At 48.7% G+C, this 26,344-nt stretch overlaps 1 protein-coding gene across 1 annotated transcript in view; it reads right to left on the bottom strand.

Annotated features, from left to right (window-relative positions):
• Positions 1-11,019, bottom strand: part of LOC122463789 (IgGFc-binding protein-like) — a 49,450-nt gene extending 38,431 nt beyond the window's left edge. Inside the window, exon 1 of the mRNA XM_043535587.1 lies at positions 10,890-11,019. The gene's annotated coding sequence lies outside the window, so the exon portion shown is untranslated. The remainder of the gene's footprint in view (positions 1-10,889) is intronic.
• Between the last annotated feature and the right edge of the window lie 15,325 nt (positions 11,020-26,344).

Consider the following 26,344-nt stretch of genomic DNA (forward strand, 5'->3'; position numbering starts at 1 on the left):
AGGGATGTGATCGTTCCCCTTTATTCGGCACTGGTGAGGCCACATCTGGAGTACTGTGTCCAGTTTTGGGCCCCACACTACAAGAAGGATGTGGAAAAATTGGAAAGAGTCCAGCGATGGGCAACAAAAATGATTAGGGGGCTGGAGCAGATGACTTATGCGGAGAGGCTGAGGGAACTGGGATTGTTTAGTCTGCAGAAGAGAAGAATGAGGGGGGATTTGATAGCTGCTTTCAACTACCTGAAAGGGGGGTTCCAAAGAGGATGGCTCTAGACTGTTCTCAGTGGTAGCAGATGACAGAACAAGGAGTAATGGTCTCAAGGTCCAGTGGGGGAGGTTTAGGTTGGATATTAGGGAAAAAAATTTCACTAGGAGGGTGGTGAAGCACTGGAATGTGTTACCTAGGGCTGTGGTGGAATCTCTTTCCTTAGAGATTTTTAAGGTCAGGATTTAGTTGGGGTTGGTCCTGCTTTGAGCAGTGGGTGGGACTAGATGACCTCCTGAGGTCCCTTCCAGCCCTGAGATTCTATGATTCTATGATCCACTATCCACAAAAATGGTCCGTGGCTATCCACACCCACTGCAGACTATGTGGCTCTGGGGAGAAGGATAAAGGTCTTTGAGGCACAAGTCGTGTTCTCGTCCATCCTCCCTGTTAAAGGAAAAGGCCCAGGTAGGGACCATCAAATTGTGGAAGTGAACGCATGGCTACGCAGGTGATGTCAGAGAGAGGGCTTTGGATTCTTCGACCATGGATGTTGTTCAGGGAAGAAGGATTGCTAGGCAGAGATGGGATCCACCTAATGAAGAGAGGGAAGAGCATCTTCGCAGGCAGGCTGGCTAACCTTGTGAGCAGGGCTTTAAACTAGGTTCACCGGAGAATGGTGACCTAAACCCAGAGGTAAGTGGGGGAGTGGGATACCAAGAGGAAACACAAGGAGGAGGGTACAAGATGGAAAGCCTCCTGATTCATACTGAGAGAAAAGGGCAATAGGCGAGTTATCTTAGGTGGATGTATACAAAGGCAAGAAGCCTGGGAAACAAGCAGGAAGAACTGGAAGTCCTGGCACAATCGAGGAACTATGACATAATTGGATTAACAGAAACTTGGTGGGGCAGTTCACATGACTGGAGCACTGTCATGGATGGGTATAAACTGTTCAGGAAGGACAGGTATAGGAAGAAAAGTGGAGGAGTTGCACTGCATGTAAGAGAACAGTATGATTGCTCAGAGCTCCAGTTTGAAACTGGAGAAAAGCCTGTTGACAATCTTTGGGTTAAGTTTAGAGGCGAGAACAACAAGGGTGATGTTGTGGTGGGCATGTGCTATAGACCACGGGATCAGAAGGATGAGGTAGATGAGGCTTTCTTCGGACAACTAACTGAAGTTTCCAGATCACAGGCCCTAGTATTAATGGGAGACTTCAATCACCATGACATCTGATGGGAGAGCAATACAGCAATGCACAGACAATCCAGGATGTTTTCGGAGAGTGTTGGGACAACTTCCTGGTACAAGTGCTGGAGCAACCGACTAGGGGCCATGCTCCTCTTGACCTGCTGCTTAGAAACAGGGAAGAATTGGTAGGGGAAGTAGAAGTGGGTGGCAACTTAGGCAGCAGTGACCATGAGATGGTTGAGTTCAGGATCCTCACAAAAGGAAGAAAGGAGAGTAGCAAAATACGGTCCCTGGATTTTAGAAAAGCAGACTTAGACTCCCTTAGGGAACTGATGGGCAGGATCCCCTGGGTAGCTAATATGAGGGGGCAAGGAGTCCAGGAGAGCTGGCTGTATTTTAAAGAAGCCTTATTGAGGGTGCAGGAACAAACCATCCCGAAGTGCAGAAAGAATTGCAAATAAGGCAGGCGACCAGCTTGGCTTAACAGTGAAATCTTCGGTAAGATTAAACTCAAAAAGGAAGCTTACAAGAAGTGGACATTTGGACAGATGACTAGGGAGGAGTATAAAAATATTGCTCGAGCATGCAGGAGTGTAATCAGGACAGCCAAGGCAAAATTGGAGTTGCAGCTAGCAAGGGATGTGATGGGTAACACAAAGGGTTTCTACAGGTATGTTAGCAACAAGAAGAAGGTCAGGGAAAGTGTGGGACTCTTACTGAACCCTAACCCTAACCCTAACCCTCACCCTTACTGAATGGGGGAGGCAACATAGTGACAGAAGCTGTGGAAAAAGCTGAAGTACAGATAAGGTCAGCTCCCAGACTGCTGCACTGGGCAACACAGTATGGGGAGGAGGTGAGCAGCCCTCAGTAGTGAAAGAGTTTGGTTAAGAACTATTAAGAACTACAGAACTATTAAGTATTAGTAGTTAATAAACTATTAATATTAACTGCTATTAAGAACTATTTAGAAAAGCTGGACTTGCACAAGTCCATGGGTCCAGATCTAACGCATCCAAGGGTGCTGAGGGAGTTGGTCAATGTGATTGCAGAGCCATTGGCCATTATCTTTGAAAATTTGTGGCGATTGGGGGAGATCCTGGATGATTGGGAAAAGGCAAATATAGTGCCCATATTTTAAAAAGGGAAGAAAAAGAACCCAGAGAACTACAGATGGGTCAGCCTCACTTCAGTCCCCGGCAAAATCATGGAGCAGGTCTTCAAGGAATCCATTTTGAAGCACTTGGAGGAGAGGAAGGTGATCAGGAACAGTCAACATGGATTCACCAAGGGCAAGACATGCCTGACCAACTTGATTGCCTTCTGTGATGAGATAACTGGCTCTGTGGATATGGGGAAAGCAGTGGATGTGATATATCTTGACTTTAGCAAAACTTTTGATACGGTCTACCACAGTATTCTTGCCAGGAAGTTAAAAAAGTATGCATTTGATTAATGGACTACAAGGTGGATAGAAAGCTGTCTAGCTTGTTGGGCTCAATGGGTAGTGATCAACTGCTCGATGTCTAGTTGGTAGCCAGTATCAGGTGAAGTGCCCCAGGGGTTGGTCCTGGGGCCGATTTTGTTCAACATCTTTATCAATGATCCGGATGATGGGATAGATTGTACCCTGAGCAAGTTCGCAGATGACACTAAGCTGTGGGGAGAGGTAGATATGCTGGAAGGTTGGGATAGGGTCCAGACTGACCTAGACAAATTGGAGGATTGGGCCAAAAGAAAACTGATGAGGTTCAACAAGGACAAGTGCAGAGTCCTGCACTTAGGAAGGAAGACTCCCATGCACCGCTACAGGTTGGGGACCAACTGGCTAAGCAGCAGTTCTGCAGAAAAGGACTGGGGATTACAGTGGACAAGAAGCTGGATATAAGTCAGCAGTGTGCCCTCGTTGCCAAGAAGGCCAACGGCATATTGGGCTGTATTAGTAGGAGCAATGCCAGCAGATCGAGGGAAGTGATTATTCTCCTTTATTCGGCACTGGTGAGGCCACACCTGGAGTATTGTGTCCAGTTTTGGTCCCCCCACTACAGAAGCGATGTGGACAAATTGGAGAGAGTCCAGTGGAGGGCAATGAAAATGATCCCACCACTTTGCCACCATGTCAAGGTTCCTTCCTCACTCTGAACTCTAGGGTACAGATGTGGAGACCTGCATGAAAGACCCCCTAAGCTTATTCTTACCAGCTTAGGTTAAAAACTTCCCCAAGGTACAAACTTTGCCTTGTCCTTGAACCGTATGCTGCCACCACCAAGCGTGTTAAACAAAGAACAGGGAAAGAGACCCCTTGGAGACATCTTCCCCCAAAATATCCCCCCAAGCCCTACACCCCCTTTCCTGGGGAAGGCTTGATAAAAATCCTCACCAATTTGTACAGGTGAACACAGACCCAAACCCTTGGATCTTAAGAACAATGAAAAATCAATCAGGTTCTTAGAAGAAGAATTTTAATTAAAGAAAAGGTAAAAGAATCACCTCTGTAAAATCAGGATGGTAAATACCTTACAGGGTAATCAGATTCAAAACATAGAGAATCTCTCTAGGCAAAACCTTACGTTACAAAAAGACACAAAAACAGGAATATACATTCCATCCAGCACAGCTTATTTTACCAGCCATTATACATAACAAAATATAACACATTTCTAGCTAGATTACTTACTAATTTAACAGAAGTTCTGAGTCTGCATTCCTGATCTGTTCCCGGCAAAAGCATCACACAGACAGACAAACCCTTTCCCCCCCCTCCAGATTTGAAAGTATCTTGTCTCCTCATTGGTCATTTTGGTCAGGTGCCAGTGAGGTTATCTTAGCTTCTTAACCCTTTACAGGTGAAAGGGTTTTGCCTCTGGCCAGGAGGGATTTTATAGCACTGTATACAGAAAGGTGGTTATCCTTCCCTTTATTTTTATGACATGCCCCCCAAATCACAGATAGGGTGAAAACACTGGCTGTGATTTCTTCCTGGAGCTCTTGGAGAAAACAGAATTAATAAGACACACGCACCTCTAAATATACTACTAACTGCACAAAGACTAACAATATTTTCCACATCTCAAGGACTATTTTAACCAGTTGATTCTGGGAAACTTTCACGGGAGAGTGCATCAGCCACTTTGTTAGAAGCTCCTGAAATGTGTTGTATGTTGAAATGAAAATCTTGGAGAGCTAAACTCCACCGAATAAGCTTTTTGTTCTTTCCCGTGGCGGTATGAAGCCACTGTAGCTCAGCATGGTCGGTTTGCAGGTGGAAATGCCATCCTCAAACGTATGGGCGTAGCTTTTCCAGAGCGTAGACAATGACGTAACATGCCTTTTCAATGATTGACCAGTGGCTTTCCATCTCAGATAGCTTCTTGCTGAGAAACACGACAGGATGGAACTATTGATTTGGTCCTTCCTACATTAAGACTGCTCCCACACCACGCTCGGACACATCTGTGGTTTCTAGGAACAGTTTGTCAAAGTCTGGGGCCCGTAGTACAGGGTCAGACATGAGTGTCGCTTTAAGCTGGTTAAAGGCCTTCTGACACTCTTCAGTCCAGTGAACTGCATTTGGCTGTTTCTTTTTGGTTAGGTCTGTCAGTGGGGTGGCGATTTGGCTCTTTTGCGGTACAAATCACCTGTAATATCCGGCCAAGCCTAAGAAGGATTGGACCTGTTTCTTTGACTTTGGAACAGGCCACTTTTGGATAGCATCCACTTTGGCCTGTAGGGGGTTGATAGTTCCTTGACCCACCTGGTGTCCAAGGTAAGTCACTCTGTTTAGACCTATTTCAGAGTAGCAGCCGTGTTAGTCTGTATTCGCAAAAAGAAAAGGAGTACTTGTGGCACCTTAGAGACTAACCAATTTATTTGAGCATAAGCTTTCGTGCATCCGATGAAGTGAGCTGTAGCTCATGAAAGCTTATGCTCAAATAAATTGGTTAGTCTCTAAGGTGCCACAAGTACTCCTTTTCTTTTTGTTTAGACCTATTTGACACTTCTTAGCCTTAACAGTTAGCCCTGCCTCCCTTACGCGATCAAAGACTTTTTGTAGATGTTACAGGTGTTCTGCCCAGGAATCCGAAAATATGACCACATCATCAAAGTAGGCGACTGCATATTCTCCTAATCCCGCTAGGAGACCATCTACAAGTCTTTGGAAGGTGGCGGGTGCATTCTGCAGCCCGAAAGGTAGTACATTAAATTCATACAGCCCGACACATGTGGTGAAGGCTGACCTTTCCTTGGCGGATTCATCTAGCGGTACCTGCCAGTACCCCTTGATTAAGTCCAAGGTAGAGATGAACTGGGCCCGTCCCAATTTCTCCAATAGTTCATCTGTGCGTGGCATTGGATAGTTGTCTGGGCGAATTACAGCATTTAGCTTACGGTAGTCCACGCAAAAACATATCTCCCCATCTGGTTTGGGAACTAGAACCACTGGAGGTGCCCATACCTTGCCAGAGGGGCGGATTACACCCATCTGTAGCATATCCTGGATCTCCCATTCTATAGCAGTTTTAGCTTGGGGAGACATCCGGTAAGGTTGGGCCTTAATTGGGTGAGCATTACCTGTGTCAATGGAGTGGTGTGACTGTTCAGTCAGTCCTGGGGTGGCTGAGAACGTCGGCGCGTAGCTAGTGCACAGCTCCTTGATCTGCTGTCGCTGCATACGCCCAAGGGTCATGGAGAGGTTCACCTCTTCCACGCCACCATCACTTTTCCCTTCGTAATAGACACCTTCAGGCCATTCAGCATCATCTCCACCTTGGGCTGTAAACTGACACACCTTTAATTCTCTGGAATAAAAGGGCTTTAGAGAATTAATATGGTACACCTTAGGCTTTTGGTTGGAGGTGGGGAATGCTATGAGATAATTAACAGCTCCCAGGTGCTCTTGGACCATGAATGGCCCTTCCCACGACGCTTCCATTTTATGGGCCTGGAGCGCCTTTAAGACCATGACCTGGTCTCCTACTTTGAAGGAACGCTCTTTGGCATGTTTATCATACCAGGCTTTTTGCTCTTTTTGAGCATCCTGTAGGTTTTCTTTAGCAAGGGCTAAAGAGGTTCGGAGGGTGTTTTGTAGGTTGGTTACAAAGTCCAGAATGTTAGTTCCTGGAGAAGGTGTAAACCCCTCCCATTGCTGCTTCCCCAACTCTAATGGCCCCTTAACCTCGCGGCCATATACAAGTTCAAATGGTGAAAACCCTAAACTGGGATGGGGTACAGCCCTGTAGGCAAAGAGCAACAGCTGCAACACTAAGTCCCAATCATTGGAGTGGTCATTTACAAATTTACGTATCATGGCTCCCAAAGTTCCATTAAACTTCTCCACCAAGCCATTTGTTTGATGATGGTAAGGGGTGGCAACCAAGCGATTCACCCCATGAGCTTCCCAGAGGCTTTCCATAGTTCCTGCCAGGAAATTAGTTCCTGCGTCTGTGAGGATGTTGGAGGGCCAACCTACCCTGGCAAAATTGTCTGTTAGTGCCTGACACACACTTTTAGCCCTAGTGTTGCTTAGGGCTACTGCTTCCGGCCATCAGGTGGCAAAATCCATGAAAGTCAGCATGTACTGCTTTCCTCTGGGTGTCTTTTTTAGAAAAGGACCCAGAATATCCACAGCTACTCGCTGAAATGGAACCTCAATGATGGGGAATGGCTGGAGAGGGGCTTTGACCTGATCTTGGTGTTTTCCCTCTCTTTGGCACACCTCACAAGACCGGACATAGGTAGAGACATCCTTGCCCATTCCCTCCCAGTGGAATGACCTCCCCAAACGGTCTTTGGTCCTGTTCACCCCAGCATGGCCACTAGGATGATCGTGGGCTAAGCTTAATAGCTTTACCCAGTACTTAGTTGGAACTACCAACTGTCTCTGAGGATGCCAGTCTTCCTGGTGTCCACCAGAAAGAGTTTTCTTGTATAAAAGTCCTCTTTCTACAACAAACCTGGATTCATTAGAAGAGCTGAGAGGCGGTGGGTTGCTCCATGCCACTGTCCAAGCTCTCTGGAGGCTTTCATCTGCTTCCTGTTCAGTCTGGAACTGTTCCCTTGATGCTCGAGACGTCAGTTCCTCATTGGATTGTGGACCTAGGCTTGGTCCCTCTGGAAGCGATGTAGGGGATGGGGCTGTTTCCGTTGACTGTGAACCGCCCTCCACTGGTGCACTATGTTGGGGTTCAGGCTCCGGCTGAGCCTCTTGTGTAGGGTTATCTGCTGCTGTCAGTGCAGGTTCGGTGGGGCCCTCTGGTGTTGGTGTTGCAAGCACTGGATTCAGTGCTGGCACTGGTTCTGGGACTGGCTCTGTCTGGGTTTCTGGGACTGTATCCACTACTGCTGTTGCAAACATTGGCATGGGATCCAGTTCCATCACCTCTGACCGGGTCTTGGTAGAAGTTTCCGGAACAGAGCTAAGCGTGACAGCTTGCTTAGCCTGGCTGCAGGTGACCATTCTCACCCTCTTGGCTAGCTTCACATGATTGGCCAAGTCTTCCCCCAACAGCATGGGGATGGGATAATCATCATCGACTGCAAAAGTCCATGTTCCTGACCAGCCCTTGTACTGGACCGGCAACTTGGCTGTAGGCAAGTCAAAAGAGTTTGACTTGAAGGGTTGAATCGTCACTTGGAGCTCTGGGTTGATTAAATTGGAGTCTACTAAGGAAGCATGGATAGCCGATACTTGTGCTCCGGTGTCCCTCCATGCGGTGACCTTCTTCCCGCCCACACTCACAGTTTCCCTCCGCTCTGAGGGTATCTGGGAGGTATCTGGGCCTGAGGACCTCTGGTGTGATTCTGGTGCAATGAACTGTAATCGGTTGGGGTTCTTGGGGCAGTTGGCTTTTACATGCCCCGGCTCGTTACATTTAAAACATCGTCCAGCTGACGGGTCACTGGGGCGAGGTGGGTTGCTGGAGAACAGGGTAGTGGGACGATAAGGTGTCTGGAGTGTACCTTGGGGTGTAGTTGGGGCCTCGGGCTGCCCCCGGTAATAGGATGTGGTCTGGGGTTGTCCCTTCTGGTATCCGCTCAAACTGCGACCAGGATTGTTCCTTTCTCCTCCCTCCACCCATTTTGTTCCTATTTGTCCCACCTCTCTGGCGGTCTGGGACTGCTCGTATTGATCAGCATAATAAGCAAGACTTCCTGCTGAGTCCATTTTCTTATCCCATAAACACTGTTTTATATCATCCTTGGACATATTTAGGAATTGCTCCCGTATCATCAAATCCTGCATTCCTCCAAAGCAAGTTACATCCCATCTGTTGAGCCATTTATCAAACAGATCTGTCATCTGGTTTACATAAGCCACATTACTTAGTCCAGGTCCTCTCTTAAGGGCTCTAAATTTTACTCTGTAAGTTTCAGGTGTAACTTGAAATTGCTTTAAAACCAAATCCTTGAATTTATTATAGTCAGAAGCCTCATCAATAGGCATCTTATTGAATATGTCCAGAGCTCTTCCAGTCAATTTTGCGACCAATGAGGTCATCTTGTGAGCTTCAGGAATTTTATGAAGTGTACACAGTCTCTCAAAGGTGAGAAAATATTCAGCAATATCACTGGATTCATCATACTGTGGACATAGTCGCTCCCATTTGTGGATTGTTGGGTACGGATTGTTCGGGTTATCCGGTATATTCTTCTGAGCCTTTGCCTTCTCTATCTCCAGTGCATGCTTCCTCTCTTTTCCCCTCTCCTCCATTTCTTTTTCCCTTGCCTCCATAGCTCTCCTGTGGGCAGCCTCCTGGGCTTTTTCTGCCTCTTTCACTGCCTCCATAGGTCTCTGGTTCTCCTTTTCTTTCTCTTTTGCTTCCAGTCTTGTCAATTCCAGTTTGTGTTGTGCCTTGCTTTCTGTCATCCTAGCCTCTCTGTTTTTAACTAACTTTACACCCGAGAGTTAGAAAGAAAACAACAAAAGAAAAAAAAACCTGGCTTGTAAAATTTTGCTGTGCTGTAACCTGATACCTATGTTTTGTTTTATTTTCTGATAGCTTTTCTCAGCCTACAGAAAAATCCTTTTCTTATGCCTGCTGCTCTGTCCCCCAGGCAGAGAGACAGAATCTACAGCTGCAATCCTCTTTTACACAACCTTTTAAAATCCTGCTGTGCTTCTGGGTCAAAATGATCCCATAATGATCCCACCACTCTGCCACCATGTCAAGGTTCCTTCCTCACTCTGAACTCTAGGGTACAAATGTGGAGACCTGCATGAAAGACCCCCTAAGCTTATTCTTACCAGCTTAGGTTAAAAACTTCCCCAAGGTACAAACTTTGCCTTGTCCTTGAACCGTATGCTGCCACCACCAAGCGTGTTAAACAAAGAACAGGGAAAGAGACCCCTTGGAGACGTCTTCCCCCAAAATATCCCCCCAAGCCCTACACCCCCTTTCCTGGGGAAGGCTTGATAAAAATCCTCACCAATTTGTACAGGTGAATACAGACCCAAACCCTTGGATCTTAAGAACAATGAAAAATCATTCAGGTTCTTAAAAGAAGAATTTTAATTAAAGAAAAGGTAAAAGAATCACCTCTGTAGAATCAGGATGGTAAATACCTTACAGGGTAATCAGATTCAAAACATAGAGAATCTCTCTAGGCAAAACCTTACGTTACAAAAAGACACAAAAACAGGAATATACATTCCATCCAGCACAGCTTATTTTACCAGCCATTATACAAAACAAAATATAACACATTTCTAGCTAGATTACTTACTAATTTAACAGAAGTTCTGAGTCTGCATTCCTGATCTGTTCCCGGCAAAAGCATCACACAGACAGACAAACCCTTTGTTCTCCCCCCCCCTCCAGATTTGAAAGTATCTTGTCTCCTCATTGGTCATTTTGGTCAGGTGCCAGTGAGGTTATCTTAGCTTCTTAACCCTTTACAGGTGAAAGGGTTTTGCCTCTGGCCAGGAGGGATTTTATAGCACTGTATACAGAAAGGTGGTTACCCTTCTCTTTATTTTTATGACATGGGTCAAGCAGAGTGAGGGCGGGTGTATCAACCCAAGCTGGGAATCACACCGCCCAGCTGCTTAATCTCTCTGGACTGCAGTTTGGCATCTGTAAAATGGGGCTAATACCAGTTTCCCACCTCCCAGGTGTGTTGTGAGGATAAATACATTATGAGGTGCTCTAATACTGTACTAATGGGGGCCACATATGTACCTAAGACAGATAGATCAGTAAGGGGAAGTATTGAGTAGTACTGGATATCAATAAGACCTTCCACAGTCAAACTAGTTGAGATCAAAATTATATAAAGGATACCGGCACCTAATTGGTCAGAGCATTGGGGAGCTACTCTCTAACTGGGGCTAGTATGAAATTTCCCCCACAGGCCAGTTGTGGCATATTTGTCCATCATGGGGCACAAGATGGACTACGATTCTGATTCAGTGCAGCAATTCCTACATTCCTCTGGCCTTTAAATAAGCAGCAGCTATTGAAACACTGGAGAACAGCCCAAAATCTCTTACCTTCAGCCCCTCTCAGTGCTGCTGATTTATCTCTGAGAAGCAGCAAGAGAGAGATTTGTCCATTGCATCTCCCTCTCTCTGTCTTTCACTGTCTCTGCCTCTCCTCTTTATACAGAGAGCAATTGGCAAGCCCCAGTTCCACTGAACCCACTGGTAAAACTCCCACTGACCAAAGTTTGAGCTCCTAACATCCAAGATCCAAACAATGTGACAGGTGGAATCAATATCTCAAAACTCTGCACTGTCATCGCTGGTATCAACTCTTATCTCAAAGGATATTGGGCAACATCCATTTGTCAGTGTGGGGGTGGAGGACAATGCTGGAACTACAGATTCTCACTTTCCTGATACTACTTGCAGGGTATGGGGCTCTGAAGTGCCTGGGAGCAGTAATCAGTCTCCAGACAGATAGCTTATAGGAAGGTGTGAGGAGCAGGGCCTCTCTGCTTTAGGGGGCAGCCTGCTTTTTCTCTCTCTGATGTTGATTTCTTGTCTGCTATCATTCTGAATTCTAAGAGAGAAAGTTGTGTTACACTGCAACCTTCCACCAAGAGCATTTGTGCTGTTCTCTAATGTCTGTGTGTGTGGGCCATGAGCACAGCAATCAGGAGGCTGGTGGTAATTAACTAAACCAGGGGTTGTGGCAGTCCCATGCCAACTCCTGAGCAAAGATTACAGGGATCTGCAGCGTTACCCCTGCCAGGGGAGCGTGAATCAATATGCAAAGTGCTCTGTGGCCATACACCAGGGAGCTGGCTATGGACTGTCACAGGTTATCTTTGTGTTAGCCTGGCCAGAGAGGGCTGGAACACTGCTTCATAGGGGCAGCAAGCTATCCCTTTGGGTGCAGACCCACCCCCCTGTGCATATGCCTTGCTGTAGCTGAGAGTAGTAAACAGCCAGACGCCCAACAGGAGCGGGAGGTGCAAATCTGTGGCGCGACAGGACGCCGAACTGCACGCCCTCGACCAAGCCATGCGTCCACATCAGGGGCTGGCAGGAAACACACATGGGGGAATTCTGCCGATGGTGAGCCCCATTGTCATTAGGGACACCACAGAAGGCTCGGGGATGCTGATCACGGGAGTATTGGAGGGTATTCGTTTTGATCAATTATTGGGAAATGATATAACAGGGTTAAACCCAAAGATTTGGGGGTGACAAGGGGGGCAGAGGCACACAAAAAACTCCCCAGGTGTGCCCTGATAGGGTGCATCTACACTGCATGGTTCTTTCGGTGGCGTGTAGTTTACATACAGCTCTTCCCCACCCCACCCCAGCCTGGGTATAAATCGCAGCGTAGGCAGTGAGGCAAGGAGTAAGCCTGTGGAGTAAAGACACGCCTGAAGGGTGTGGGGGTGCACCCCCAGAGTACAGACCCTACATGTTGGCTACTGGCCCAGGTCGTGCCAGCCCGTCTGCACTGCTGTTTTTGGCAGTGTGGCGTCCTTCTGCCGGAGCCGCTCCCCGCTGCAGGGGAAGAGCCCAGCGGCGCTGGCAGGCAGAGGGAAAGCGGCTCGACCTTTCCCTGCTGCCTCCCCTCTGCCAGGGTCTTTCCCTGACACATGTAGTGACACGCAGCCTGCTTTTCACTGTGGTGTTTAGCTACACGTGTGCAACATGCTGCCGAAAGTGGCATGTAGTGGAGACGTAGCCACAGTATGCTCCAGAGGGAAAGGTACAGCTGATGGGTTTTTAAACTGTTCTGTCACATATTTTGAACATTGATTTGACTCCTGGTCCGGCTCAGCACAGCAGGATGAACTAGATGACCTCTCAAGATCCTCCATTAGATATCATAGAATCATAGAACCATAGAAGATTAGGGTTGGAAGAGACCTCAGGCAATCATCTAGTCCAATCCCCGTCCAATCCCCTGCTCAAAGCAGGACCAACACCAACTAAATCATCCCAGCCAGGGCTTTGTCAAGCCAGGCCTTAAAAACCTCTAAGAATGGAGATTCCACCACCTCCCTAGGTAACCCATTCCAGTGCTTCACCACCCTCCTAGTGAAATAGTTTTTCCTAATATCCAACCTAGACCTCCCACAATGCAACTTGAGACCATTGCTCCTCATTCTGTCATCTGCCACTGAGAACAGTTGAGCTCTATCCTCTTTTGACCCCCCCGTTCGGGTAGTTGAAGGCTGCTATCAAATCCCCCCTCACTCTTCTCTTCTGCAGACTAAACAAGACCAGTTCCCTCAGCCTCACCTTGTAAGTCATGTGCCCTGTCAGGGTCCCCCCCTGCCCCAACTCTGAACTCTGGGGTACAGATGTGGGGACCCGCATGAAAGAAAGACCACCTAAGCTTATATTCTATCAGCTTAGGTTAAAAAGTTCCCCAAGGTACAAATTCCTTTCCTTATCCTTGGAAGGTATTGCTGCCACCACCCAAATGATTTACACAAAATTTCAGGGAAGAGTCACTTGGAATCCCTATCCCCCCAAAATATCCCCCCAGGCCCATACACCCCTTTCCTGGGGAGGCTTGAGAATAATATACCAAACAATTGGTTAGCAATGTGAGCACAGACCAGACTCTTTATCTTCAGGACACTGAAAATCAATCAGGTTCTCAAAAGAAGAACTTTATTTATAAAGAAAAAGTTAAAGAATTCCACCTGCAAAATCAGGATGGAAGGTAACTTTACAGGGTAAATAAAAAGATTTTAAACTCAGAGGATTCCTCTCTGGCTCAGCTTCACAGTTACAAAAACAGGAATAAAACTACCTTTATAGCATAGGAAAATTCACAAGCTAAAACAAAAGATAACCTAACACATTTCCTTGCCTTGCTTACAATTTCTGTGATTTTAGATGGTATATTCCAGGCATATTTTCAGGAGATGTTGTACCTGCTTGGCTTCTCTCTCCATTGGAAGAGGGAACAAACAAAGAGAACAACAAACAAATCCAAACAAATCCAAAGAGAACAACAAACAAGAAAACAACAAACAAATCCTTACCTCCTGCAGTGTATTGGAATAGGGTGGCAGCCCTTGAAATAGTTCCAGCAGCGCTCACCACGTTCTAGGGTTTTGAAGCAACCAGAAACCAGCCAGAGCGACAATGTGCCTGTAGCTCGACCGTGCATTTAGCGAACGTCAGTATCTGAGCTCTAGTCATGCCTATGTGGCTTCTCCATAGGGTTTTTGCTAGCTTCCAAATTATACAACACGGTGAGCACTGTTATGGGGCTAGCCAGCCATTTAAAGGCACACTACCCTCTTTCCCATACTCTGCACAGACAACTGTAAATGTCTCCTCTCTGCCCCAAAACTAGATTAGCCAGAGCGAGTCCTCAGATGGGGCTCGGAAAGAATTAGCGCTGGTGATTGAACCTTCGTGGCACCACTATATTCTATGGACCATGTTTCTGATCCAGTGAAACAATTACATTCCTCCAGCTATTAAACAACAGCAGGTACTGAAATGCCAGAGAACAACCCAAAATCTGTCTTCTGCCCCTCAGTGCTTCCCAATTACCCTCTGAGAAGCAGCGAGAGAGAGATTTTTCCAATCTCCCTCTCCCTGTCTCTGCTTCTTTCCTTTATATCAAGAGCAACTGCAAGGCCGTAGATGCTGGTGATTGCTTTTCTCACCAAGTTTTCAGGAAGCATGTTTCCATTCAGACCCCATGCTATCCTGCCAAACTATGAGTGTACTTGGCTCTCCGGTTAATTAATGACAGAGCCAGGCCTTGATTCTCTCAAAGGGCATGTCTATGTGGCAATAAAAGACCTGCGGCTGGCTCGGGTCAGCTGACTTGGGTTTGGACTGCAGGGCTGTACAACTGCAGTGTAGACATTCCAGCATGGGCTGGAGCCTGGGCTCTGGGACCCTCCCCCCTCGCGGGGACCCAGAGCCCGAATATCTACACTGCAATTTGGTAGCCTCACGAACTCGCGTCAGCTAAGACGGGCCAGCCACAGGTGTTCTGTTAAAGTGTAGACATACCCAAAGAGACAAAAAAGGCGATCCCAGATCTTCCTCTTTGCAGATATTTGCATGTTTGAACTCTAATCTGAAGCATCAGCAAACCCAGCTAAATTGCTACGCTGTTTGAATTGAGGTCAATGACTTCTCAGATATTGACTAATTTCTGGTAAATTCTGTAACTATCCCACACGCTGCCAAGTCCTGATTAGTCAACACGCCCCTGCTTGAACCCCCCCTTGCCAAACAACTACAAAAGACATTTCACTAGTTGAATCCCAGAGATGCTCAGTTCTTTGGATCCCCGGAGAAGGAAATAACTTATTTTCGCTGGCCTGGTAAATTACCGCTGGTGTTACGGGGCTTATTTCTTTACCCTCTCACTTCCCTGGTCCTTCTTGCATGAACAGAGAGCAACAATACCCGAAGTCCAAAAGTGAAAACAATTCAATGTTTATTGGGTTGAACTTCCAGCAAGCTTAAATCCAAGTTCCTTTTTCCTTATTTTCAAATCCCAACTTACTTCCTGTTTGCCCCTAATTTATATAGTAATAGTCTTAGCTATACCTTAACCAATCATTCTACTGAAATTTACCTAACCAATCCTAACATATTGTAACATGATTAGCTAACCAATTATATCCCACCACCTTAATTAGTTTACACCCAGCAAAATTAATGATACAGCAGACAGAAACAATCACAGAACCAGACAGAGACCATGCAAATAAACAATAGCAAAGTGGGAACTATAATAACAAAACAATACAGAAGTAAGGATTTTACAACTACATCTATAAAGACATAAAAGTTTCCCAGCTGTGTCTATTGATAAGTGACTTCTTACCAAACAGAAAACTATCAAACTAAATTTCCTTTTACATCTTCTAGGCGCTTCCCTTTCTCTGGAGGTGATAGATTGGATCACCTTTTTAACAGCTCCATAGGGACAGGCCCATGGCCTCCCTGGCTCCGAGTCTGGACTTTTGGCACCAGCGACCCCTGTGTCTCTCCATGGCCCCTGCAGCGAACCCAGCCATGCCAGATGCCTGCGGCAACCAGGTACGGGCCCTTCATGAAGCAAGGCTCTCAGGGAGCATTTACAGTGGCACCAGCAGTCTTTGCAAAACAAGCTCAGCCTTGATTACCGCCTGGCTACAGAAGCTGAACGGCCTTAGGTCAGCACAGGGAAATAAAGGTTAAAGCACGGACCATTCTGGTTCTGTCTCCGGCTGATCTCCTGGGTCAGCCCCCACGTGTCCCCCAGCTGCTTCCCCAGCCCTCTCTCCCCACACCTCCCAATCCCTTGGTCTCCCGCTGGGGTCAGCACTCAGCTTCCCTGCCGAGAGGCGGGGAAATCTACCTCCCGGTGGGGCCTTGGTTGCTTGTGTCAGGGGCTGCTGGCCCCTCACTAACCCTTAGGGGGTCTGTGGTTGGCCCTCTCCCAGGACCAAAAGAAAGGGGAAGGGTAGATGGGAAATCAGGACCTTGAGACTGACAGTCTCCAGGGGCAAGGGGGGAGAGGCCAATGCTCCATGTCAGCCTGATTGACAGGACAGGCAGGCCAATGAGGGAGTCAGGAGTGCAGGGTCCTGTCCTCCCTGTGAGCTGGAGCTGCCAGGGGCCAGAGCTGGAGCCGGAGCTGAGCTGGGGAGTGAAGCCGCGCCGGCCAGAGCATTGCCAACCTTCTAATTGCACTAAACCGAATGCCCTAGCCCCGCCCCTTCCCCGAGGCCCCGCCCCCGCTCACTACATTCCCCCTCCCTCTGTGCCTCGCTCTCCCCCACCCTCCCTCACTTTCACTGGGCTGGGGCAGGGGGTAGGGGTGAGGGCTCCGTCTGGGGATACAAGCTCTGGGGTGGGGCCGGGAATGAGGGGTTTGGGGTGCAGGACGGGGCTCCAGGCTGGGGGATGGGGCCAAAGGAGTCGGAATGTGGGAGGGGGCTGCGGGTTGAGGCAGGGGGTTGGGGTGCAGGAGCGGGTACAGGCTCTGGGCTGTGGGTGTGGGCTCCAGGGTGGGGCTGAGGAGGAGGGTTTTGAGGTGCAGGAGGGGGCTCCAGGTATGGGGGGTTCAGGGTGAGGTAGAGGGTTGGGGCATGGGCTTACCTCGGACAGCTCCAGTGAGTGGTGCAGCAGGGCTAAGGCAGGCTCCCGGCCCGTCCTGGCTCCGTGCTGCGTCCCAGAAGCAGCCAGCAGGTCCGGCTCCTAGGCTGGGGGGCCAGGAGGATCCGCGAGCTGCTCTTGCCTGCAGGCACTGCCCTCCCAGCTCCCATTGGCCACAGCTCCCAGCCAATGGTAGTGCAGAGCCGGTGCTCAGGGACAGGGCAGCGTGCAGAGCCCCGCCTAGGAGACAGACCTGCTGGCCGCTTCCGGGGTACAGCGTGGAGCCAGGACAGGTGTGGACTAGCCTGCCTTAGCCCCGCTGCACCACTGACCGGACTTTTAATGGCCCAGTCAGTGGTGCTGACCGGAGCCGCCAGGGTCCCTTTTTGACCGGGCGGGGTTGGAATGGGTTACCTAGGGAGGTGGTGGAATCTCCATCCTCATTGGTTTTTAAGGCCCAGCTTGACAAAGCCCTGGCTGGGATGATTTAGTTGGAGATTGGTCCTGCTTTGAGCAGGGGGTTGGACTAGATGACCTCCTGAGGTCTCTTCCAAACCTAATCTGCTATGATTCTATGAAATTAAGAGGGGGAAACTCAAAGCTATCGGGGGACCTTTCTGGCAGTACAATCTATGTCTTAGGCTCTGTGTAAGGGGTCCCCTTACTAAAACTCATTGGGATTTTGGTTGGCTAGCTCCCAGGACCAAAAGAAAGGGGAAGGGTCAATGGGAAATCAGGACCCTGAGACTGACAGTCCCCAGGGGCAATGGGGAGAAGCCAATGCTCCAGGTCAGCCTGATTGACAGGGCAGGCAGGCTAATGAGGGAGTCAGGAGACCAGGGGGGTCCCGTCCTGCTAGTGAGCTGGAATTGCCTGGGTCAGACAGAGTGGGGCCGAGCTCAGGAGAGAGCAGGGGCCCGAGTGGAGCGGGGGAGCAGGGCCGCGCCGGCCAGAGGGGCCAGAGAAGCAGCTCAGGGAGCAGGTCAGTGCTGGGAGCAGAGCCACAGAAGCAGCCTGCAGAGCAGATCTGTGCTGGGAGGGGGAGAGCTGCAGCAACTGCAGCCAGAAGGGCCAGAGAAGCAGCCCAGGGGGTTGGAGGCAGAGCAGCAGCAGAAGCATCAGTGGTGAGGCAGAGTGGTGGAGCTGGGGCTGGAGCTGGAGCTGGGGCTGGAGCTGGGGCTGGGGCTGTCCGGAGCCGGGTGTGGTGAGCAGCTGGTGAGAGCGAGGGGTCCCTGGGCAGCGGGCCCAGCGCAGGGAGACACCCCCAGCCAAGACGCCTGGCAGGCCAGACTTGGGTGGGGGATTGTAACCCCGACAGGGCGGGGGCGACGCTGGGAAGAAGGGTCCTGCCACCTAAAGCCTGGAGTCGTGTGGCCACCGCCAGAGCAAGTGTCCGACCCGCAGCATCCCTGCAGCACAGCCAGGGCCTGGGCAGGGGCCTGGGACGTGTGAGGAACAGACTGAACTGCCCTGACATCCCAGAGACGCTGGCTGTGACGTCCCCATGCCACAGAGCTGGGCGACGGGTTTTCCTTTCACCTTTCCCGTTTTTTCCTTATTTTTTTAATTGGTTGCTGTTTAATAAATTGTATTTGCTTTGAACTATTTGTAACGATCAGTGGGTCAGGGAAGCATCCAGTGCAGAGAGAGCACCCGGAGTGGGGACACCCTAGCCCCTGCCCTAAGTGACCACGACAAGGTTGGGGGTGGAGCCCCCCAGGAATCCTGGGCCCAGCCCTGTTGGGGTTACGAGGACTCTGCCACACAGGAGATGGAAGGGGAGCCCTCGAGGTCAGGCAGGCCTCTGGGTAAAGGGAGTGGGAGCGAGGACTCAGATCCTTTCGTTAGACCATTTCACTGGGGTCGTGTATAGGCCAGAAAAGTTCCCCATAATAGCGGGACCATCCCCCGCTTACATGTGGGACAGTCTCCCAAGGAAAGGGCTGGAAACCCCAATGCTTGGAACTTTTAAAAGGAGATTGGGCCAAACGTGCTCTAAGGAGCAGCCCTGCACACTGGCAGGGAGATAGAATCATAGAATATCAGGGTTGGAAGGGACCTCAGGAGGTCATCTAGTCCAACCCCCTGCTCAAAGCAAGACCAATCCCCAATTAAATCATCGCAGCCAGGGCTTTGTCAAGCCTGACCTTAAAAACTTCTAAGGAAGGAGATTCTACCACCTCCCCAGGTAACACATTCCAGTGTTTCACCACCCTCTTGGTGAAAAAGTTTTTCCTAATATCCAACCTAAACCTCCCCCACTGCAACTTGAGACCATTACTCCTTGTCCTGTCCTCTTCTACCACTGAGAATAGTCTAGAACCATCCTCTCTGGAACCACCTCTCAGGTAGTAGATAGACTGAGGCAGGGTGCTCCCCGAGGGCCGATCCTGCACTGGGATTGTGATTTAGTGCCCTGACGTGTAACTCCTCCTCTTGCCCCAGTAGTGTAGATCCTGCTGTTAGTACAGCTGTTTGCAGGTGCCCTTGTGTTCAGCTGAACCCTTGCACCCAATCCCTGAGTACAAGCTGTATTGTGAGCATGCAGTCTGACCCAGCTGTGTGCGTCCCAGGGTGCGTGGACTGTGAATTCCTGGCACTCAGACCCTGCTATATGTATCTCAGAGCACTGGTAGTGTCAGTGCCGTGGTGTGATGAAGACGTTATGCTCGGAACCTGAATCCTGAAAATAGTGCCCTGGTGTGATGGTAACTCTGGGCTGTCAGTGTGAATCCTGCACTTTTGTAGGCAGTGGTGTGGTAGCCATGCTGGTCCCAGGATATGAGAGAGACAAGGTGGGTGAGCTAATATATAGAATCATAGAATTATAGAATATCAGGGTTGGAAGGGACCTCAGGAGGTCATCTAGTCCAACCCCCTGCTCAAAGCAGGACCAATCCCCAACTAAATCATCCCAACCAGGGCTTTGTCAAGCCTGACCTTAAAAACTTCTAGGGAAGGAGATTCCACCACCTCCCTAGGTAACCCATTCCAGTGCTTCACCACCCTCCTAGTGAAAAAGTTTTTCCTAATATCCAACCTAAACCTCCCCCACTGCAACTTGAGACCATTACTCCTTGTTCTATCATCTGCTACCACTGAGAACAGTCTATAGCCATCCTCTTTGGAACCCCCTTTCGGGTAGTTGAAAGCAGCTATCAAATCCCCCCTCATTCTTCTCTTCCACAGAATAACCATCCCCAGTTCCCTCAGCCTCTCCTCATAAGTCACGTGTTCCAGTCCCCTAATCATTTTTGTTGCCCTCTGCTGGACTCTTTCCAATTTTTCCACATCCTTCTTGTAGTGTGGGGCCCAAAACTGGACACAGTACTCCAGATGAGGCCTCACCAGTGTCAAATAGAGGGGAACGATCACGTCCCTCGATCTGCTGGCAATGCCCCTACTTATACATCCCAAAATGCCATTGGCCTTCTTGGCAACAAGGGCACACTGTTGACTCATATCCAGGTTCTCGTCCACTGTAACCCCTAGGTCCTTTTCTGCAGAACTGCTGCCGAGCCATTCGGTCCCTAGTCTGTAGCGGTGCATGGGATTCTTCCGTCCTAAGTGCAGGACTCTGCACTTGTCCTTGTTGAACCTCATCAGATTTCTTTTGGCCCAATCCTCCAATTTGTCTAGGTCCCTCTGTATCCTATCCCTACTCTCCAGCGTATCTACCTCTCCTCCCAGTTTAGTGTCATCTGCAAACTTGCTGAGGGTGCAATCCACACCATCCTCCAGACCATTTATGAAGATATTGAACAAAACCGGCCCCAGGACCGACCCTTGGGGCACTCCGCTTGACACTGGCTGCCAACTAGACATGGAGCCATTGATCACTACCCGTTGAGCCCGACAATCTAGCCAACTTTCTATCCACCTTATAGTCCATTCATTCAGCCCATACTTCTTTAACTTGCTGGCAAGAATACTGTGGGAGACAGTGTCAAAAGCTTTGCTAAAGTCAAGGAACAACACGTCCACTGCTTTCCCTTCATCCACAGAACCAGTTATCTCGTCACAAAAGGCAATTAAATTAGTCAGGCATGACTTGCCCTTGGTGAATCCATGTTGACTGTTCCTGATCACTTTCCTCTCCTCTAAGTGCTTCAGAATTGATTCCTTGAGGACCTGCTCCATGATTTTTCCAGGGACTGAGGTGAGGCTAACTGGCCTGTAGTTCCCAGGATCCTCCTTCTTCCCTTTTTTAAAGATGGGCACTACATTAGCCTTTTTTCCGTCATCTGGGACCTCCCCCAATCGCCATGAGTTTTCAAAGATAATGGCCAATGGCTCTGCAATCACATCCACCAACTCCTTTAGCACTCTCGGATGCAACGCATCCGGCCCCATGGACTTGTGTACGTCCAGCTTTTCTAAATAGTCCCGAACCACTTCTTTCTCCACAGAGGGCTGGTTACCTCCTCCCCATACTGTGCTGCCCAGTGCAGTAGTCTGGGAATTGACCTTGTTTGTGAAGACAGGCAAAAAAAAACATTGAGTACATTAGCTTTTTCCACATCCTCTGTCACTAGGTTGCCTCCCTCATTCAGTAAGGGGCCCACACTTTCCTTGACTTTCTTCTTGTTGCTAACATACCTGAAGAAACCCTTCTTGTTACTCTTAATATCTCTTGCTAGCTGCAACTCCAGGTGTGATTTGGCCTTCCTGATTTCACTCCTGCAAGCCCGAGCAATATTTTTATACTCATCCCTGGTCATTTGTCCAATCTTCCACTTCTTGTAAGCTTCTTTTTTGTATTTAAGATCAGCAAGGATTTCTCTGTTAAGCCAAGCTGGTCGCCTGCCATATTTACTATTCTTTCTACACATCGGGATGGTTTGTCCCTGTAACCTCAATAAGGATTCTTTAAAATACAGCCAGCTCTCCTGGACTCCTTTCCCCCTCATGTTATTCTCCCAGGGGATCTTGCCCATCAGTTCCCTGAGGGAGTCAAAGTCTGCTTTTCTGAAGTCCAGGGTCCGTATTCTGCTGCTTTCCTTTCTTCCTTGTGTCAGGATCCTTAACTCAACCATCTCATGGTCACTGCCTCCCAGGTTCCCATCCACTTTTGCTTCCCCTACTAATTCTTCCCAGTGTGTGAGCAGCAGGTCAAGAAGAGCTCTGCCCCTAGTTGGTTCCTCCAGTACTTGCACCAGGAAATTGTCCCCTACCCTTTCCAAAAACTTCCTGGATTGCCTGTGCACCGCTGTATTGCTCTCCCAGCAGATATCAGGGTGATTGAAGTCTCCCATGAGAACCAGGGCCTGCGATCTAGTAACTTCTGCAAGTTGCCGGAAGAAAGCCTCGTCCTCCTCATCCCCCTGGTCTGGTGGTCTATAGTAGACTCCCACCACGACATCACCCTTGTTGCTCACACTTCTAAACTTAATCCAGAGACTCTCAGGTTTTTCTGCAGTTTCATACTTGAGCTCTGAGCAGTCATACTGCTCTCTTACATACAGTGCAACTCCCCCACCTTTTCTGCCCTGCCTGTCCTTCCTGAACAGCTTATATCCATCCATGACAGTACTCCAGTCATGTGAGTTATCCCACCCAGTCTCTGTTATTCCAATCACATCATATCTTTTATTGGAGCAACTTCTGTTGATGAGAGAGAGACAAGCTTTGGAGCTTACACAGAGCTCTTCCTCTGCGCAGATTCCTGAATGTCTGGCTGGCTCCTTAGCAAACTAACCGCTCGATTCCCTGGCCCCTAAACTCCTAACTTGCTTTGGATCTAAGAAACCAGACAGCTCTGTTAGTGCGTCTGAAATTCACAAGCTCAGCCAGCCCTGGGCTAGTTAATTCTGTCTCTGTCTCTGTCCTGGCACCCAATAAATGAGAGAGGAGAGGTGGGTGAGTGTAGTGGGGCAGCTGCCCCATTCCTGCAGAACAGGGGTTAAAGCAGCCCTGGAGAGGGCTGGGGCTCAGAAAAGGAGTGAAAGCAGCTGAGGGAGTAGCTGACCACAGGTGTGGCCAGCTTAATTAGGGCCCAGCTGGCCCTTATAAGAGGGCTGGGGGCCAGGAGCTGAAGAGTCTCACTCTAGCCCTGGAGTGGGAAGGGCTGTCTGTCTGAAAGCAAGGTTCCTGAAGCAGAGCAGTGCTGGGGAAGAGCAAAGGGAGCTGGGGAGCACCAACCTGGTAAACCCCCAGGCTGCAGGCCTTGTTAAAGGCCAAAGCAGGTACTTGGGTTGCAGAGGTGCAGCCCAGGGATAGGCAAAGGCAGCAGGTCCTAACCTCTTGCCAATGATGAGTGGCTATTGCATTCTGAAGTCTGCCCCAGTGAGCGGGGCTAGATGATGACTGGCAGTAGCCACTGAGGCAAGGTGGGTTTAGAGAGTTGAGGGTTCCCCTGGGAGGGGAAACCCAGAGTAAGGGGGTACTGCTGGGGGCAGAACCCCAAGGTAAAGAGGCACCAGGGTCCAGGAGGGACACGGGGCCTGAGGCAGGCGAGACGCCCCATGGCAGAGGATGCTCTGAAGGCTGGAAAGAGTTAATTCTTTGACAACCAGCAGGACGTGCTGTGCCAGTGAGTCTTCACCTCGCTACAGTGAGGTGATCTCTTTTACTGGACCAACGTCTGCTAGTGAAAGAGACAAGCCGTCTCAGACCTGAAGAAAAGCTCTCTGTAAGCTCAAAAGTGTGTCTCTTTCACCAACAGACGTTGGTGCAATAATAGATATTCTCTCACCCACCTTGTCTCTGTAATATCCTGGGACCAACATGGCAACAAGAACACTGGAAACCCAATAAATAACTCATCATCAGCTGCAAGAGGCCTATTAATGATCAAATCACTTGCATGGGTTGTGTGGTGAGAGTGGCCGGTTCTTTGGAATTTCAGAAGAAAGTCAAGAAACTCCTTTCTCTCCCCTTGGTTAATTACAGCTGGCCTCCTGATGGCCAAACATGCATCAGTCAAAGCCTCTGTGAAGTGGGAGGATCCTGAGGAAGAGCTCTGTGTTAGTTGGAAAGCTTGTCTCTCTCTCCTACACAAGCTGGTCCAATAAAAGATATTACCTCACTTTGACACTCTGGAAACTTCATATTCACCACTGTTGTCAAGGTTCCTTCCCCACTCTGAACTCTAGGGTACAGATATGGGGAACTGCATGAAAGACCCCCTAAGCTTATTCTTACCAGCTTAGGTTAAAACTTCCCCAAGGCACAGATTTCTTTCTTGCCTTGGGAACCAGCTTAGGTTAAAAACCTGATACACTGCCACCACCAAGCGATTTAAACAAAGAACAGGGAAAGAGACCCCTTGGAGACGTCTTCCCCCAAAATATCCCGCCAAACCCTACACCCCGCATTCCTGGGGAAGGCTTGATAACGATATCCTCACCAATTGGTACAGGTGAACACAGACCCAAACCCTTGGATCTTAAGAACAATGAAAAATCAATCAGGTTCTTAAAAGAAGAATTTTATTTAAAGAAAAGGTAAAAGAATCACCTCTGTAAAGTCAGGATGGTAAGTACTTTACAGGGTAATCAGATTTAAATCATAGAGAATCCCTCCAGGCAAAACCTTAAGTTACGAAAAGACACAAAAACAGGAATACACATTCCCTCCAGCACAGGAAATTTCACAAGCCAAAAAAAACCAAAGAAAATCTAACGCATTCTCTAGCTAGATTACTTACTAACTTTACAGGAGTTGGAGAGCTTGCATTCTTGATCTGTTCCCAGCACAGGTATCACACAGACAGACAAAACCCTTTGTCCCCCCCCCTCCAGATTTGAAAGAATCTTGTCCCCTCATTGGCCATTTTGGGTCACGTGCCAGCTAGGTTACCGTAGCTTCTTAACCCTTTACAGGTGAAAGGATTTCGCCTCTGGCCAGGAGGGATTTTATAGCACTGTATACAGAAAGGTGGTTACCCTTCCCTTTATATTTATGACACGCCCCCAATCACAGATAGGGTGAAACACTGGCTGTGATTTCTTCCTGGAGCTCTAGGAGAAAACAGAGTTAATAAGACACATGGATCTCTAAATATACTACTAACTGTATAAAGACTAACAATATTTTCCACATCTCAAGGACGATTTTAACCAGTTGATTCTGAGAAACTTTCACAGGAGAGTGCATCAGCCACTTTGTTAGAAGCTCCTGAAATGTGTTGTATGTCAAAATCAAAATCTTGGAGAGCTAAACTCCACCAAATAAGCTTTTTGTTCTTTCCCTTGGAGGTATGAAGCCACTGTAGCGCAGCATGGTCGGTTTGCAGGTGGAAACGCCATCCCCAAACATATGGGCGTAGCTTTTCCAGAGCGTAGACAATGGCGTAACACTCCTTTTCACTGATTGACCAGTGGCTTTCCCTCTCAGACAGCTTTTTGCTGAGAAACACGACAGGATGGAACTCTTGATTCAGTCCTTCCTGCATTAAGACTGCTCCCACACCACGCTCGGACGCATCTGTGGTTACTAGGAACGGTTTGTCAAAGTCTGGGGCCCTTAGCACACAGGGTCGGACATGAGTGTCACTTTAAGCTGGTTAAAGGCCTTCTGACACTCTTCAGTCCACTGAACTGCACTTGGCTGTTTCTTTTTGGGTAGGTCTGTCAGTGGGGCGGTGATTTGGCTGTATTACGGTACAAACTGCCTGTAATATCTGGAAAAAAGAAAAGGAGTACTTGTGGCACCTTAGAGACTAACAAATTTATTTGAGCATAAGCTTTCGTGAGCTACAGCTCACTTCCCTAAGAAGGATTGGACCTGTTTCTTTGATTTTGGGACAGGCCACTTTTGGATAGCATCCACTTTGGCCTGTAGGGGGTTGATAGTTCCTTGACCCACCTGGTGTCCAAGGTAAGTCACTCTGTTTAGGCCTATTTGACACTTCTTAGCCTTAACAGTTTGTCCTGCCCCCCTTATGCGCTTGAAGACTTTTTGTAGATGATCCAGGTGTTCTGCCCAGGAATCCGAAAATATGGCCACATCATCAAGGTAGGCGACTGCACATTCTCCCAATCCCGCTAGGAGACCATCTATATGTTTTTGGAAGGTGGCAGGTGCATTTCGCAGCCCGAAAGGGAGTACATTAAATTCATACAGCCCGACACGTGTGGTGAAGGCTGACCTTTCCTTGGAGGATTCATCTAGCGGTACCTGCCAGTACCCCTTGATTAAGTCCAAGGTAGAGATGAACTGGGCCCGTCCCAATTTCTCCAATGGTTCATCTGTGCGTGGCATTGGATAGTTGTCTGGGTGAATTACAGCATTTAGCTTACGGTAGTCCATGCAAAAACATATCTCCCCATCTGGTTTGGGAACTAGAACCACTGGTGATGCCCATGCCTTGCCAGAGGGGCGGATTACACCCATCTGTAGCATATCCTGGATCTCCCGTTCTATAGCAGTTTTAGCTTGAGGCTAAGTGACCCCGCTCAGTTCAGACTTGA

The sequence above is a fragment of the Chelonia mydas genome, chromosome 24 (genome assembly GCF_015237465.2).
Source record: "Chelonia mydas isolate rCheMyd1 chromosome 24, rCheMyd1.pri.v2, whole genome shotgun sequence".
Classification (NCBI taxonomy): domain Eukaryota; kingdom Metazoa; phylum Chordata; order Testudines; family Cheloniidae; genus Chelonia; species Chelonia mydas.